General features: G+C 47.6%; 1 protein-coding gene across 1 annotated transcript in view; it reads right to left on the reverse strand.

The window, feature by feature from the left end:
* Positions 1-18,130, reverse strand: part of LOC144688768 (receptor-type tyrosine-protein phosphatase delta-like) — a 455,185-nt gene that overhangs the window by 208,166 nt on the left and 228,889 nt on the right. The gene's annotated exons all lie outside the window — the stretch shown is intronic.

Genomic DNA, 18,130 nt, shown 5'->3' on the forward strand with positions numbered 1-18,130 from the left:
GGTGATGAGCCACTTTCTTGAACCGCTGAAGTCCCTGTGGTGGAGGTACACCCACAGTGCTGTTAAGAAGGGAGTTCCAGGATTTTGACCCAGCGACAGTGAAGGAACGGCGATAAAAGCAAAGAACTGCGGATGCTGGAAATCCAAAACAAAAACAAAAACAAAAACAGAAATACCTGGAAAAACTCAGCAGGTCTGGCGGCATCGGTGGAGAAGAGCACAGTTGACATCAACTGTGCTCTTCTCCACCGATGCTGCCAGACCTGCTGAGTTTTTCCAAGGAACGGCGATATATTTGCAAGTCAGGATGGTGAGTGGCTTGGAGGGGAACTTCCAGGTGGTGGTGCTGGATAAATCCAGAGACAGAATCCCAAGTATCAGCAACTTGTGATTTATGCGAATTAATGGAAAGGTGGGTTTAATGTATGCAAGTTAAAATATACAAGTACAAGAGTGGCTCATGAGGTCCCCCAGAGGCCAAAAAGACAAAATGCTAGGATATTCGGCCTGTTTCCAGGAATCGGGATAAAATTCAACAATCCGCTGTTTAAATTCTGAGCCCAAATGACATCCTTCCCTTCCTTCCTGCCACATCTTAAAATAGCTGCTCTTGTTCTCCTTCCCAGTCACAATGCAGCATTCCACAATGTGCAAAGCCGTGAGCTATCCTGAGGTACAGGAGTTACCTGATACATGGTTACTTCTGTACTAGTTTTACTCTTTCACACTCAGCCTGTGCCAAAGAGAAGTGGGCAGTTTCTGCTTGGTCACCCATCTCCATGGGGCAAGCTGAATAATTATGCCACTTCTTACTGGGAGCTAGCTCATGTTCTGGATTCATTTAATGTCCATTTAAGGTGGTTTCAATTGCACATATGAAAAACATCTTGAATAAAGCTCATCCCAAAGATGCTGGTAAATCTTTCAAAGAGATGCCTGACATGCCATCAATTAGAGCAGATCGTAGCAGCACATATTCCTCTCTGCAGAACCTACTTAACTTCATAATCCTCTCCTCTGTCACATCGCTGAAATTAGTGCCTGCATGAGAATATGCAAAAACTGATTTGAAATCATTTCAGGATAGAAGTAGGACTGATTCACCGACCTGACTGTTCCCAAAAGCAGCTTCTAACCCACATATTTAATTAATGGCCAGTTCCCAGAGTGAAAAATCTACATGAAAATAAGATTACCATTTTTCTGTTTAATTAGAAAAGAACTAAGAAGGTGGGAATAGTGGAGAGAAAGCTGTAGAGGCAGAGGGAGATAAAAATAAATAGAGAGAGTGAGAGAGAATGAGAGGGTGGGGGGGAGAAAGAGAGAGAAATAAATAAAGAGAAATAAACAGAGACAGCAGGTAAGGAAATATAGGGAAAGAAATAGGAAGAACAATAAATAGAACAAAATGATAGATCGGGAAAGAAATAGATACTGAAGAGGGCAAGCAAGAATATGAAAGAAATAGGCACAGCCACATGCAGACAGATGGAGAGAAAACATAAAGCCAGGCGAAGAGAAGAGAAAGAGAGACATGGAAACAGGCAGAGAAAATACAGATGGAGCCAAGCAGAGAGAGTGTGAGAGAGACACAGACGGACACGCACAGACGGATTGGGGAGAAGTGGGGAAGATAGATACAGAAAACAGGCGAAGAGGAAAAGTAAGTGAGCAAATGAAGGAGAAAGGCTCAAAATTTCTATCAGTGATATCAGCAAATACTGCTCAGTATTTTAGTGAGGGACTAAATGTGGACACATTAATGGTAAATATTAATATACTGAATGTCAGCAATAATTTCTAAGCATGAAGAAAGGACAGAAAGGACATAGGGCGGAATTTTCCAAGCCTGCTGGCGGTGGGTGTGAAAGGTGGTGCACGCGGAAAACAATGCTGCCCTGGCACTGCTTCCCACACCACAGGCAATTGAGGTGGAAGCAAGGGAAATGGCCACGCATTAGGGACACCTGTATAAACTGACCGTGCCTCTGCAACTAAGACGGATCAGATGCAGCCACAGGGATATGATTAGGGTTGGGCTCCTAGCCTGCCCGCCCATGCAAGCATCGCGGAGGTACCAAAGGGCCACCAAGCGCTCCATACACCTTATCCCACCTCCACCCCCGCCTCTCCCGCCCCCACCACCCTCGGCACAGACTTCGAGTCCACCATCACTTTATTGGACCGCGGAGCAGTTGGACTGCACACGTTGTACAATCTCCTCGCCAACGCTGGCCATGTAGCAGTCACTGCTGGAAGCGCTCACAGCCCCTTGCAATCTCAACATCCTGGTTTGAAACAGGGTCCCCCATGTCGCAGGTTGACAGGGCAGCCATGCAATGCACTCATCTCTGGCCATCCGAGGGGTGACCAGCGCTCTCCGGGAAGCATTAAGGGGCAGACACATAGGGCCAGGAAAGGTGCTAAGTACAACAATGATAACCACGTCTCTTTCTCTTTCATGCTGTAGGAGGACCACGTCAGGATTATGGATCCTGGTGACCTAGCTGTATGCCTGATGGCCTATAGAGACTGTAGAAGACTGAAGAGAGAGCAACTGACGCTCCTGGCTGCAGTAACCAGGCAGGAGTAGAAACCTCATGAAGAAGGGGCAGCAGGTGCTCCCACACACGCTGCCCAGGAGCGACAGCGAGCTGTGGCTGGTTGGCGCCTAGCGACACCCAGGGTCTATAGACACCACCTGCCATTCCTACAAATGACTGAGAACCAGTGTTGCCAACAACTGCACATGTCTAGGGACCTGGTAGTTCACGTCTTCCACTTGCTGCAGGACTTGGCGCCAAGAGGACATGAAGGGCATCCGCTGCCAGTGGCTGTGAAAGTGACCATGGTGCTCAATTTCTATGCCAGTGGCTCCTGTCAGGGCTCCACAGGTGACCTCTGTGGGATTTCACAATCCACCACCCACAAATGTATCCATGAGGTCATGAATGCCATCTTCTCCATGGCACACAACTTTGTGTATTTCGCCCGGGACCGGGTCAGCCAGGGTGCAAGGGCCATTGGATTCGCCCTGATCTCGGGATTCCCACAGATGCAGGGTGCGATTGACTGCACTCATGTGGCGCACAGGTCTCCATTGCTACACTCAGTGAACTTCATCAACCGCAAGGGCTTCCACTCACTGAAAGTGCAGCTGGTATGCGACCATCAGAAATGCATCCTGCAGGTGTGCGCACGGTTTCCAGGGAGTGTGCACGATGCCTACATCCTCAGTTGCTCGCAGATCCCTGCAGTCTTCCAGGGTCCACAGAGGCTGCAGGGATGGCTCCTTGGGGACAAGAGCTACCCGCAGAGGCCGTGGCTGATGACACCCGTGCGGTGGCCTCCGACTGCAGCAAAACAACGTTATAATGAGGCTCATGCAGCAGTTCACAACTTGGTGGAGCAGACCATCGGGATGCTGAAGATGCAGTTCCAGTGCATGGATCAGTCTGGTGGAGCCCGTCAATACAGTCCGCTGAGGGTGTCACGTATCCTCGTCGTCTGCTGCACCCTTTACAACCTGATGCTGCAACGGGGAGAGGAGCTGGCTGAGGAGGAGATAGAGGAGCTGCATGTCACCTCCGATGAGGAGGACGCCGACGGGGATGAGGGTGAGAGAGTCCTCAGTGGTGACAACGATGGGGATGAGGCTCTTGCATTGGCTAGACGAGGCAGGCGCACTCGGGAGGCCCTCATAGCTGCCAGATTTGTGGAGGATGATGATGACATGCAGTGAGGTGTCCCCATAGATCCTCACATCGCAGTTGTGAACGTTTGACTCCAGTCTGGCTTATCTTAGCGCCAATACCCTCTGAGAGAATGCTCCTGTCATGGAGATGCAGTGGAGGCCCTAAAGGTCACTCGATTGCAGGAGGATGATGACAACATGCAGTGAGGACACTCCATAGATCTTCACATAGCCCTTGAGAATGTCTGACTCCTGTCTGGCCAAGGGTAGCTCACTTGCACTCCAGGATCAGGGCCATCTCAAAGATGCAGCCATGAAACTTTAGACGCATCTGATGCTGTGTCCGCCTTCAGCACCTGAACCCTTCAGGAGCTGGTGCACAGCATCACTGGTCACAGGTGCTGGTGTGATGGGGGCCAGCCCCACCTTAAAGGTGCTGAGAGCACACAGAGAGTATGAGAGAGCTCTGTGGCGCCTGCCCACTACATTCTGGCAGCAATGACCAGCACCACCAAGGTGCAGGCATCAGTAATGTTTCCAGGGAGTGTGAGACTGGACCATCATTGTGTCTGAAGGCTGCACAGAGCACAGGGAAGAGGCCCTGGACTGAGACACCTGCCTTTTATCTTGTCACTTAGATGTGAAACCTTTCTGTACAAGAACACTGCTCATCAGAACAAGGAGCCACAGGCAGGGTGACATTTTTAGGAGTTTATGGACAATAGTGAACAGTATGTACAAGTGATCAACACCCATGGCCAGGCTGTGCAATTACTTTTACTTAACTTTTCTAACCCTGCCACTACGTCTTGGTGCTCCCCAGACATCCACAGCGGAGGTGGATGCAGCCTGCTGACTGTGTCACCCTGTCTGTGATGACTTTGGTGGGCGTCATCTGGAGGGCCGAGACTTGGAGGGCCCCGGCCTGCTTTCGGGGTCCTGCTGTGTGGCAGTGGTACCCTCCTCGGCCTGTGAAGCTGGAGCTGCTGAGGTCACAGGAAGAGAGGATTCGGATGGGCCGGTCACTCCCAGAGTCACCTGAGTGGATGGCCATGGAGTGTGCACCTGCTGATCCCCCTCCCTATGGGTGCCCGAGGGCCCCTGGCTGACTCCATTAGCGGAAGGGGTAGCTGGAGTGAGATCGAGCTGCCCAGCACCCCTATCGTGTACACACTGTTGGAGACCAACTATGACATCAGCGATGGAGTTGAGCCCACGCAGCAATGCTGGAGTGACGTCCTGGACCAAGGTCTCCATGGCGGCCGCCATCCAGCCAGTGTTGACCTTGGTGCTTTGCAATGCCGGTGCTATCACCTCAGCCTGAAGGTGGATGGACTCTTCCATCGTGCCTTGAAATCTGAGGAGTGCAGTGGACATCCCTTCCTGATGTTCCCGAGCTTGCCTTTGCAGCTCCAGCAACTGTGACATGACTGAGTCTAGAGGCTCATCATCTGACTCAGACCCAGCAATGTTCTGGCCTCCAGCAGTCCTCAGGCTGGGGACCTGGGAAGTCCCTGCCTCCGCCTGCTGTGGATCAGAAAGTGTGATGTGCTCACCAGATTGTGATCCCGAGGCTACTCTAAAGTTAGGTCCCACTAAGGTGTGTGTCTTTGCACTGGTGGAGGGTGTGGGTGAGTACTGTGATGGGACTTCAGGGAGGGTGCCTTCAGCTTCCTCTTCAGAGGATTGTTTGGAGCTTGATTGGAGGACCTGGGTCATGGACTCTGTTGGCTGTTTGGCAGATGTGCCTGTGAAAGCAAAGGGAGCTAATTAGTGCATGTGAATGGCCTATGAAAGAGGACACATCACTCACAGCATGGTTATCTGATGGATGTTGCACTGCTGGATCCTCACTTGGTAGAGCAGCGCCGACCTCACTGTCAGCAAAAGACCGGTCCCGGTCATCGCCGGCCAGCTGGATGGCTCTGTTTTTGAACTCTGTCAGAACTTTGATTTCTGGCATCCCTCCACCTGTCTGTGACCTTTCCCTCCTGTTGTGAGCCAGTTTGTCCTGCATGGATAGAGATGGGGAGAGTGTATCAGGACTCCTGCTGGGCCTGGCCTGAGTGGGTGGTGAGTGGTCTCATGGACGGGATGAGGACAATGACGGTGTGTGAGATTGTTCCTTTGAACAATCTTCTGGGGCAGGCAAAAATATCCTGGGATTAATTCAAGGCAATGTAAGGAATTGCCTATCCAAGATCCTAAGGATATCAAGCAAAGCTCTGGGAATCCATATCCAGCTAGTATTTTGCAACCTAGTGATTTACGAATCATAAAAGGAAATGTCCTCTGGAACCAGGAAGCTCCCACGTTCTCTTTTAAAAGAGAACGGCGGTCGCTATACATACCAGCACAAGTTCCTGCATTTAGTAACAGGGGTAGGTGATGACCTGTGAAAATAAATATTTTCTGGAATCTGGTCTCACTCTTTGCCTTGGGATTTTCCATCATGCCTCCCTGTTCTACCATCTTTATCCAACTCAAACAACCTGTCCAACTGGTTTGAACCAGTAACCTGCAGAAGTTGCAGCATCTAAATCATCTTTCTCCATGCCATTGCTTTTTTAAATAGCCCCCATGCATCAAAACTATCCTTATAACTAAGAAATGAAAACAGTAAACGCTGGAAATACTCAGCAGGCCAGGCAGCATCTGTGGAGCGAAACAAAGTTAATGTTTCAGGTCAACGTCCTTCATCAGACTGAGGAAAGATGGAAATATAATAGGGTTGTGAGTGAAAGGGTTGGGCGGGTTGGGGGCAGAGAGGACAGGAAGAACAAAAGGGAGGGTCTGTGATATGGTGAAGGGCAGGAGAGATTAAAATGGCAAAAGATTTAATGGTACAAAAGCCAAAGGGAGTGGTAATGGATAAAGGAAAAGATGTGTTTGGATGAGGTGTGAATGGCTGGATGGCAGCCATCTGAAATCAAAAAGGGATTAGGAAAGGTGCAAATCACAGAATGGTTACAGCTTTCTGGTCTGTCATTTCTGTATTGGCTCTCTGAAGGAGCAAATCACTTAGTGCAATTCCCTTGCCTTCTCCCCGTAGTCCTCCACATTTTACTTTTCAAATAATAATCCAATTTCCTCATGTAGGCCATGATTGAATCTGCCTCTACTACACAGCGCATTCCAGATCCTAACCACTCGCTGCATGAAAAACTTTCTTGAGTATTGCTTGAAAAAGAGACATGCTGTTGAAACTTTTCATTTTGCACTCATCAGGACAAATATGCAAGAATAACAATTGTAAAAGGAACAACAATTTATACTGCATGAGAAGAGAGTGCTGATTGGTTGGCAAGTGGACTCTGATTGGTAGAGGCATTGCCAAGGAACAGCTAACTGCCAAGCTTTTGTTTAAATTCAAACCAGGCAGGTCAACTCTGATTGGCCTAGGCATTGCCATGGGGAATGAACAAAGGCTGCCCTCCAATCTTTTGTTTAGTTGAAAAAGGTACAATGCACGGACATGCTCCTTTTGTCTGTAAAGGACAGGGCCTGGGCTTGCAGTGTGGCTCACTTACACCTGCTAGAAGCTACATATATTCACACACATGGCCCTGCTCATGTACCTGCTGCTTGACCTTCGAGATGGTAGAGGTCATGGGTTTTGATGGTGCTGTCGACGGAGCCTTGATGAGTTGCTGCAGCGCATCGTGTAGATAGAACACACTGCAGCCACTGTGCACCAGTGGTAGAGGGAGTGAATGTTTAACATGATGATAGGTTGCTGATCAAGCAGGCTGCTTTGTCTTGGATGGTATCAAGCTTTTTGAGTGTTGTTGGAGCTGCACTCATTCAGAAAAGAGAGTATTCCATCATACTTTTGATTGTGCCTTGTAGTATAGCAATAAACATTCTGTTCCAGTAATATGGACTTGTGTAAAATTCAGATTATTATTCAAAGGACAATCAGGGGCCACACTTGATATAAATCTCTGTCATGGTGGCCTCCATTCCTACACAGGTTCTAAATGCAACAACCGAGTTAGAGTTATAAGGAGAGCTTGCAGAAGCTGGGTTTGTACACATTGGGAAGAGAAGGCTTGTGATCTTATTTAAAAATTCAGGCTCCGAAAGGCAAGATAAATAATTAATTTAAAATAGTCACAATTTATACAAGAGGGCATGGCCTCAACCTGCTCCACTCAGAACTCGATCACAGCCAGGAGACTCCCAGGAGGACAGCGGAAACACTTTAGGGATGTCCTCAAAGCATCCCTGACGAGGGCAAACACCCCCATCAACTCATGGGAGCCCCTGGCTTGTGACCGACCAAAATGGAGGAGGATCATTGAGACACTTCGTCAGGAACGTGTAGTGGCAAAGTCGAGGTGTTGAGCGGAGTACACAAATCTCCCAACAGCCCATCTATCCAACCCTTCCAGCACCACCTGCTCCACACGTGGCAGAGTCTGCATACACGCACTGGACTAATCAGGCAACTCAGAATGCATCGAACCAGAGTGGAAGCAAGTCATCCTTGATTCAGAAGGACTGCCTCATACAGTTTAGACTTAACTGCTTTACATAGAAGATGATGTATGTTTGCAGTGACCTGCCAAGAGAACAAATTCAAGAGAGATAAAAACAGAAATGCTGGAAATACTCAGCAGGTCAGGCAGCATCTGTGGAGAGAGGAAGAGAGTTAACGTTTCAGGTCGATGACCTTTCATCGGAACTGGGAAAAGTTAGAGATGCAATAGGCTTTAAGCAGGTGAAAGGGGAAGAGAGATGGGGGAAACAAGAGCAAAAGGGAAAGTTGTGATAGTGTGGAAGATAGGAGGGGTTAAATGACAAAAGAGCTCATGGTGCAAGGTCAAAGGACATGGTAATGGAACAAGTAAAGAAATAAAAGATGTGTCTAGAGGAAGTATGAATGGCAGCAAAACCAAGAGAAAATGAGACTAAACCTGAAATCTGCAAAGGAAAAGGAAACAAAATGGAGGCAGAGGTTGCTGTCTAAATTGCTGAACTCAATGTCGACTCCGGAAGGATGTAAAGTGACTCCACAGATGCTGCCTAACTTGGTGAGTGTAATGATTAATAGAATAGTTATGGCAATGAGTGATGTAGACCATGATGTAACAGTGGCACTAGCAGTCATGTGCTAGACTCTCAGGGGAGAGGATGGAACAGTCTGTATTTAGGAGAAACATACCTGCTCTGTAACCTATCATATATATAGTGTGATTAAACCAGTTTGAAGTAACTACCAGTGTAAGATTGCAGTCTCTCTATGTAAGATAGGCCTTGCAACCAGCAGCTGCGCCACCAGTATATGAAACACTGAGCGTTTCCAGCATTTTCTGTTTTTATTTCAGATTTCCAGCGTCAGCAGTACTTTGTTTCTAAATTCAAGAGACAGTTGGATAAATAACTGAGAAAAATTTCAGATCAGTGTATGAGGGGTCTGCTGAGATATTGGCCCAGATCTTCCGGTCTCTGGAATATCGGAGACCAGACGTATGAACCAAGATGTGCGTTGGGATCCCACGGAAGTCCCAACACGCTGACCTCCATGGGAATTGCATCGGAAGTTTGAACCTCTGATGGGCAATTTCCCTGCTCCCGGGGACCTGCTGCAAAAGCCTTCAACTCTGAGTTAGAGCCGGAGGCTTTGGACAGTTCAGTGGGACTTCCCTGAATAGTTACCCAGGAAATGTTAGACAGAAAAATCCTAGCCTAGCTCCGGGTAACTACAGAACTGATGCCCTCTGACTCCCCAACTGACTTCCCCCCTCCCCCGACCCCCGACTACCCCACCAACCCCTCCCACCTGACTACCCCTCCTGAACATGCTAACCCCTGACCACCTAAATAGGCCCCTGACCAGACCTGACTGCCCCCACCAACCGACTACCCTCTGAACCAACTACCCACTCACCCACTCTCCACCCCACCCCCCACCCACCTAGCAACCCACCCACCCACCTGCCACCCTACCCATTGACCTCATCCACCCTACCCACTTACCTTACTCACTTACCCACGCTAGCACCCACCCACCCATTCATTCATTCATCCACCCACCCATTCACACTGGGCATTTACACTTACCATTTGGCAGCTTGTGCCGCAAAAAGGAGGCATTTCCTGTCTTCCCCACAACACTAAACCGCTGTGGTGGAGCTCTTTGATGGACATTGCGCTCCTCATTTCTGGAGAAGCTGGACTCAGAAGGCCCGGCAAGAAATGCGAAGCAGTGTTGGGGAGGGCAAAATTTCGATCGGAGTGGCAATCCGACGATGATTGCTGGTCTGAAGAAAGGGGCTGTTATACTTTCTAGACAATTGGTCCAATCAGATGGACCATAATGGGCTTTCCCAATCCTGTACATTCTCAAAGCCCTGCTGCACTTGGCTAGCAACTAGCTGGCAACCTTGATGGATGTCCACCTTTTACAATGAAGTATCACCGCATTCAACCTATCTACTAGCAGGCCAGCTCTCTGTTTCCAGCCAGCTTTCTCCTGGGGTATTACCCCTGAAAGGAACACTTGATTGTTGCCTGTGCTTTAATTAGTTTGTTGGCCCCAGTACCAACACAGGGCCTGTTGGTGACAGTACTGTATCCACAGAACAGAGTTCACAGCACACAAAAAACACACCTAATTTATCTCTTTCAGAGAAGGGGAGCAGAAGCTGAAGGCATGATGGATGAAAGTTGTACAGCCCGTGAAAACAGTACTGTCAAAGGAACAGAATAAATGGTCTTTGGCATGGACGGTCTTAAAATAGAAATCGGTATTAATGTCTCAAAGAGAAGCAGGTAGAGTTTACACATTCTCATTCATTCATGGGTTTGTGTTTTGATCATTCAGGTCTGTCTTGTAAGGACATAATCCTCTGCCCCTAAGACTTGCAAATTGCAGTCCCTCTCTCCCACATTGGCATGATGATCCCATCTCCCAGGCTGGCAGTGCTGTCTACAATACGTATCCATCTGCATTTCTAGATCCATAGATTCCCAGCAGGTCCAGATTAATGCACTGTCTAAACTCAGGCCATCACTGGGAGCTCAAGGCCTTGCGATGGCTGATGGTGTTGCCTGTCTCACACACAATGTGAAGTTCTGGTTCCTGTTGGAAAAACACCCAATCTAAGGTTTGTGTATGTGTGCAGGGAATATTGCTGCTGCCCCCTCCCCCCACACCCTTTTGCTTAATCACACGTTGCTTATGACAGACCACAGATGCAGGTGTACCTGGAACAGCTCTGCCTCCAAGATTTCCTGATCACTATCCGGTGAGCCTTGCTGGAAAGTGTGGGTTGTGGGAGGGTGAAGACAGGAGCAGGCTCAAGTGAGATGCCCCTTGTTATTTAGCAGCTCGCCAACAGTCACTGAGCGCTAATGTGATGAATGGACAATTACAGCAAAGTGCTAGAGAGTGCCTGGTGTTTGTGGAATGTATCCCTACACTACTACTTTCCTTCTTTCTAGACTGTGCCAGTTCCAAGACTTCTACTTCCTTGTTTTATAGATGTTAAATAGTTTTCGTTCTTTTATTTTGCTGGGAGTTGCTCTCACTCTCCTGCACAGTGACAGCCCTCGGGGCCATCAGTGATCACTCTTCTAATACACTCCATTGAACTCAATCCGCTGTTACATTACTCATTACAATCATGTTAATGAATCTGAGCTCACTAAATCTCCAGAACTTTCAGTAGTAACTACTGGTTCCTGTTGATCTGATATTTCAAGAAAACTCACAGGGCTGCATCTTCCGGTCGGCGAGCGGGGGAGGTAGGGCCCGTTCGCCAGCATGTAAATCGACGCGGGGTCACGTCGGGCATGCGTCTCGATGTCACCCCACGTCATTTAGATTTTCAGTTTGGCGGGCATGGCCGCCGAACTGTCAACGGCCACTTAAGCCCTTTAAAAAAGTAATTAAGCCAATTAATGGACCTGTCCTTCCAACCTTAAGTGGGCAGGCGAGGAGGCTAGGCAGCCTTTAGAAAAAATATGAAACCTCATCCACGGGCTGGATGAGGCTTCATGAGGGATTAAAATGTGTATAAAATGTTTAAATATAAGAAATTGACATGTCTCAGCTCATGTGACAGTGTCACATGAGGGGACATGTCAGGAATATTTTTTCTACCCTTCCAAGAATTTTTAAAACTTCCAGCGATCACCCTGAGGCAGCACTTTGCCTCAGGGAGATCTGTGCGCTCTTTCCCGCGCATGCGCGAAAGAGTGCACTCCCGGCTCAGGGAATCCCCCCCACCCACCCACCCCCCCCAGGGAGCGCACAGCGCTTCTGAGCAGACGTCACGCTGGGCGGGCCTTAATTGGCCTGTCCATGTAAACTGGCGGCGCAGCCCCAACTGGGGGCGCCAATCAGGAACCCACCCGCCCACGGCCGCTCCCCCAATGGGGGGGACAACGCTGTCAACAGTTTTATCTCTGAGCGTTTGCTCTGTCTGCATATATCTGTCCAGAACCAAATTTCATTTTCTTTTATTCACAAGCGATGCACGCTTCTGCATGTTATAGTTCAAAACAAGTGAAGTTGCTCTCACAATCAGAAAGGTTGACTTGACTGTACTGCCCCCAGCCCTCTACAAGAGGTTGACTGGTAAATGGTTCGGAAAAACACCATGGAGCCCCGGACCGGGAGGGAAAATGAAGAAAGATGACCGAAAACTTGGCCAATAAGATGGGGTTTGAGAAGGTTTTAATGGTGGGGAGGGAGGTAGGGGCAGGAGGGGTTTCGGGTAGAGTTTCAGACAGTAGGGTGTCATTAAAGGTGTGAGGAAGTCAGAGTTAAAGAACACTAAGGTTTGTGGGAGGGCCCAAAGCTGGAGAAGGTTGCAAGAATAAAAGTTGACCATCTTTTGTAGAAAAGGATGAGGATTTTAAATTTGATCTGATGGAGCTATTGTAGATCAGTACAGAACAGGAAGATCACAGGTTCCATCCTGCTCTGTACTGAGTTAACTAATCTCAATTGGCCCCAACCCCCATATCAAGCAGCTACAATATGTTGGTGTTATTGGATCAAGACGTAAATTTGGAAGGTAAGGTACATGCTCCTGATCATTACCCAGTGGCTCCTCTTGGAAGTGGATGAATGTAAATATCAGGGTAGCATGATTAGCTCAATGCATTGCCCATACTTTGAATCATGTCTGGGCTCACAGGGAAAAAAATATAACAGAATATACCCAGTGCTAATGTCACTGTATAATAACATGGATCACTGCCAGTGCCACTGCAACCTAGCAGGGGCCAATGCCTGTGACAGTGTACCTACCTCTGCAAGGATTAATCTTCCTGCCACCCTTATGTGGAGCCATGCATTACTGTATTCTCATATGGATAAATGCCCTGATCATACCTGAGCTTGTGCCAATACCTGTATCAACCTACCCTAGCAAGGGTATCTTGAGGGGATGACAGAAGCCAATTGTACAAAAAACGTTTATGTTAATATTTATTATATAGCTCTAAATGACATATGACCGCGGCTGCTGACTTGTGCTGCACAGGTAGCAGTGCACAGTGGTACACCACAGATTTATGCCCAGATTTACTACATGGTCAATTTCTAATGACATAGACATAGAACATACAGCACAGAAATGGGCCATTCAGCCCAATTAGTCTACACCAGCATTTATACTCCATTTGAGACCCCTCCTGTCATCCCTCTCCAATTCTACTGACATCTTATGATGTCAAAAAGTACTTTATAATCAACAAATCACGTCCGAAGTACAGTGAGGTCCAAAAAAACAAAAAAAAAGAATAACAAGATAATTTCTATTGGTTAAGGGAGGAATTTTGGATGGGAGAGACACCCTGTTCCTCCACCTCATTTCAATATCCCAGCCGACAATGCAGCCTGCACTCAGTAATGCGCTGAAATGTTCATTTAGGCTGTGTGATCAAGTCAGGCAATCATAGGTGTTCCATTGCAGGCCAGCCAACAAGCAAAAGCCAAGCATTTCAGGGAGGGAGGGAGGGAGGGAGAAGAAAATTAGAAGGAAGGTTGTTTGGTAGAGACCTAGGAGGGATCCAACTTGTCAATCTAGCCAAGGTAATACAAGAGCAGAGGGCACCACAGCAGAGGAAACCAGCAAACCAAGTGCTGTCTTAAATTCTACACCTTCTGTGTCCAATTTGTGCTCCATGCATGATATAAACTTTATCCGTATAACACGGAAGTCAGAAAAACAAGCAGCAGAGAGCTGGCATTATTAGTTATTGTCCATCCTGTTTAAATATTATGGGCAGGCAGAATGTTTGGGTGCAATTTACGATGTACCTTTGCAACCAGATGAGTGAGAGGCAAGTTGGCCAATCTATCATGACTTCTCTGCCCAATAGATATTGTTATCCAAATGCAATTTGTTCATTTGCCTCTCTGATATTTTGAGCAGACAATTTTCCCTTCCTACTAATCTATCCAATTACTGGGCTTCCATTGCAAAAATTACATTTTTATTTAATGCCAGAAATTGAGGAATTGCTCTTCTTATTCTATAACTCTGAGACACAACCTGTAAACGTTAGCTCTATGGCGTCGATAATTGGCTAGCTAAACTATGCCTGCGTGGCAATGAGCAGATGGGCAATGAAGGCCAGTGATGTGTGATAGCACATGGTGATGTCACTGAGCTAGTAATCCAGACAAATGATCTGGAGACACAAGTTCAAGTCCTAGCAATTCAAATGCAACAAAATTTATTCTTACGTACCTCCTACAACATAGTAAAACAATCCAAGGTGCTTCACAGGGGCATTATAAAACAATATATGACAGAGCCACATAAGGAGATATTAGGTCAGATGGCCAAAAGCTAAGGTTTTAAGGGGCATCTTAAAGGAGGAAAGCCAAGTAGAGAGACAGAGAGGTGTAGCGAGGGAATTCCAGAGTTTAGGTCCTAGACAACTGCAGGCGAGACCAATGATGATAGGGCAATTAAAATTGTGGATGCTCAAGTGGCCAGATATAGAGAAGTGTACTTATCTCAAAGGGTTATGGGGTGATAGTAGGAGGAGATTACAGAGATAGGGAGGGGTGAGGCCATGGGGAGAATTGAAAACAAGAATGAGAATTAAATTCAATTCATTCAAAAAAACCTGAATTAAAAAGTTAGTATCAGTAATGGTGGCCATGAAACTACCAGATTATCATAAAAACTCATCTGGTTCGCTAATGTCCTTTAGGGAAGGGGACCTTACCCTGGTCAGGCTGCAGAGCCACAGGAATGTGGCTGATTCTGAAATGGCCCAGCAAACCACTCAAGAAGGCTGCTCACAACCACCTTCCCAAGGGGAAGTTATGGATGGGCAATAAATGTTTGCCCTGACAGCAGCATCTACATCTCGAGAATGAATTAAATTCAACTGCGTTTGCCCAGGGACAGAGTCTGAAGTTGCCAGCCTGGCTGATGGGAGAATGCCAGGTCGTCCTCTGGTAGCCAGTTGTGAAAAACATCAACTCTCGTCTCGCAACTCCTCTACGTGTCAGTACTATCAACTGTGCCAGAGCAATGAGCTGTGCAACTTCAAAGAGATGAACTGCCTCTTAGCAGAGAGCTTTACCCTGAAATCTGCCAGGCTTTGTTTGTACTACTCAAACCCTTCCCCTTGGGACTGCGAACAGGCTCGAGTTCATTTAACACAGATCGCTGCACCTCTGATTATTTTTTTAAACAGTATCTACATACTGCACCAGACATACACTGCTTATTAGCTCAATCCTACCTGACACAGAATAAAATGTACACACTCCATTCTGTGCAGTTACTGGGTTTATTTGGTGTAGTGGGACTAGTACAGTATATAAGTTGTCAAGTCAATGCTTAATAAAATTACTCTTGTCAGTCGGCAGCATTTATGCTGGAGGCAGAAGGCTCAAGCCTCATTCAAGGACTTGAGCATATAATTTGGGCTGATCATTCAGATGTCCTTCGGATGAGACATTTGAGCCCACCTGCCCATGCTGGTGGATGGTTAAAAATTCCACAGCCCTATCTGCAACGCCACCCAATACACGAACATCGCCTCCTTGTTTGCTCTATGCAAAATACCTGCCCAATTAAGCATTTGCCCTCATAACAAGAGACGCTGAGGATGGAACCTTCTCCACTTTTAAAACAAATTTCAGGGGAAAGATTTTCCCCCCGGTAAGGGTGGGGGGGGGATGTGCGGGAGTGGCCGCGCCTCCGATCATCATTTTAAGTGAGTGGGCCAATTAAGGCCCGCCCAGTGTGACGTCCGCTCGGAAGCGCTGTGCGCTCCCTGTGCGGGCTGGGGGGGGGGGGGATTCCCTCAGCTGGGAGTGCGCTCTTTCGCGCATGTGCGCTAAAAATCATACAGATCTCTCTGAGGCAAAGTGCTGCCTCAGGGAGATCGGCTCAAAACTGAAATTTTTAATACAATTGATAAAAAAATTTCCCTGATATGTGCCCTCATGTGACACTGTCACATGAGTTGGGACATGTCCATTACTTTTACTGAAAGATTGGATAAAAATTTAAATACTCTCATGAAACCTCATCCCGCCCATGGATGCTTTTTCTGAAGCCTGCCAGGGCTCCTGGCCTGCCCGCCAACCTTAAGGTTGGACAGGCAGGTCCATTGACTAGTCTAATTACTTTTCAAATGGCCTCAATTGGCCGTTGACAGGTCGGCGGGTGTACAACTGACTCGGCTGCACCCCCGCCAACCTGAAAATGGAAATGACGCGGGGTGACGTCGGGAGTTCCACCTGACGTCATCCCGCATCATTTTACGTGTCGGCGAGTGGGCCCCACCCCCGCATGCCGACCGGAGGATCCTGCCCTAGGTGTGAGGGCCGTTTGCGGGTCCCAACTCTACTTTGTGTTTGAAGTTCACCCTGTGGCGTGATCTTGTTTTATTAATTAACAGGGTGCCTCTGCGTTCGCTATCCAATGGGAGGTCCTACAGGAGCAACTGGCTAGTTGCTCCATTGGGAGAGGTGGGCGATGCTGAGGCAGATGGAAGGTGTGAGGGGGCCTCAGAATAAAGGTTGAAAGGCTTCTGAGGGATTAGTAAAAATAAAGATCCCGAGTTGTCAGGGCCATCAGTGAGAAGGAGGAGCCCATCGACAAGAATGCTTTTGGCTGTGGCTCTGCCAGTCTCGGCCTTGCAGTTTAGGATTGCCAACTGTGATTAAATGTTTTCCTCGAGGTTTCATCAAATGACTTGCCCCCATTAGTCAGCCAACACATCCAAAGTTCTGACGTACTGTCTTCCTATGCCAATTGGAAAGCAACAAAACTCATTACCCAATTGGATGATGCTTGACAGTCAGCCAAACAGTCTTTTTATCCCCATTTTGAATACTTTTATATTTGGTAAAGAGAAATGCTCAAAGGAAATTTAAAAAAAACTATCTTTTTAAATGTTGCGATGATTTTTCTCCAGGATTGCACACAGCAATATCTTGGAGATTGATCTTCAACTCCAGGAGAATTCAGGCCAGTTCTGAAGGGTTGGCAAACCTATTGCAGCTCTGTGTCAACAGAATGGACAGCAGCCTCCGCTGTCCCTCTGATCTCCCACCAAGAGGTTGCCTCTGATGTTCCTGACACAGCTTGGGGGCCTGCGCACCTTCCATAAGATTGCATTACTCAATTAAGGGTTAAGGTCCTTTTAAATACCTTTATTCACTATCCACTAAGGCAGGGAGGCCAGCAGCTGCCATGGGGAGTCCACCTCTGGGAAAATCGCCTGGAGGCAAGAAAACATCTGAGAGCAGTCCAGATGATTCTCAGTTCAATTTCCTTGCCCCCACCCCCCTCCAGCTGTTGCCACACCACCACCTCCGCACCCCCCCCCCACCCCACCCAGCCTCCAAAACTGCCTCTACACAACCGGAAAGATTCAGGCCTGAGTTTCAAAGTAATTTACTCTGTGCAGGTTTTTTGGACTTTTCTGGAAGAGCAGCAGTAAGGTGAAAATCTTTTTTCTATTTTTGTCATGTCAATTTGCTTCTTATTGGATAATTCAGCACTGCTCCCAAAACTCATTCATTCCCCATGTACTATGGAGCTCTTCATCAACCTCAATCTAATGGAGGAGCCAATAAACACCCCTCAGTTTCCTGGCTCTTCTTCCAAGGCAAATTCTCTCCTGCTCATGGAGCACACTTGCCTCCTGTTTTGACCTTTAATACACATCCTGTATTTGTCCACATCAAACACTAATTGCCACTGATCAGCCCAGGTGCACTTCTGTCTATCGTGTCCTCCAGTTTGGTGTCACCAGTAGACTGAACACCTTTGTGCTGGCACTTGAAATTCAGATCATTTATGGATATCAGGCACCTCATTCAACACCTCCACATTTCAACCTAACTCCCCTTAAAGCTACCCTCTACTTCCTTCCCTTTACCTGGTTACTAATCCACTCCCATAGTTTCTGAAATCCTGAAGATATAAACAATATCTT

The sequence above is a fragment of the Cetorhinus maximus genome, chromosome 13 (assembly GCF_964194155.1).
Source record: "Cetorhinus maximus chromosome 13, sCetMax3.hap1.1, whole genome shotgun sequence".
Lineage (NCBI taxonomy): Eukaryota > Metazoa > Chordata > Chondrichthyes > Lamniformes > Cetorhinidae > Cetorhinus > Cetorhinus maximus.